Source organism: Pediculus humanus, genomic scaffold (assembly GCF_000006295.1).
Source record: "Pediculus humanus corporis 1103172108310 genomic scaffold, whole genome shotgun sequence".
NCBI classification, from domain to species: domain Eukaryota; kingdom Metazoa; phylum Arthropoda; class Insecta; order Psocodea; family Pediculidae; genus Pediculus; species Pediculus humanus.
This window is the reverse complement of record NW_002987879.1, coordinates 228,309-228,621: the sequence shown is the minus strand read 5'-3', so window position 1 is coordinate 228,621 and position 313 is coordinate 228,309.

Genomic DNA, 313 nt, shown 5'->3' with positions numbered 1-313 from the left:
TATTTGCTTATTGATTTAATTTAACCGAAGAAAAAAAAAAAGGAAGGAAGGAAGGAAGGTAAAGGTGAAGGTCGATGAGATTTTTTTTTTTTTTAATAACAAAATCATCGCACTTGTTCATTCAAATCGAAGTTCAATGTCAAAACGCCATTTTTAATCGGCCCCCCGGCCTTCTTTCCGTCGTTTGAAAAAAACTGATGACTAATTATTATTATTATAATGAGGATATAATAAATGAAAATGATAATTTTTCACACATTTTTTTTTTTTTTTTTTTCCGGTTGTAATCTTGGAAATTTTTACGGTCCAGTAA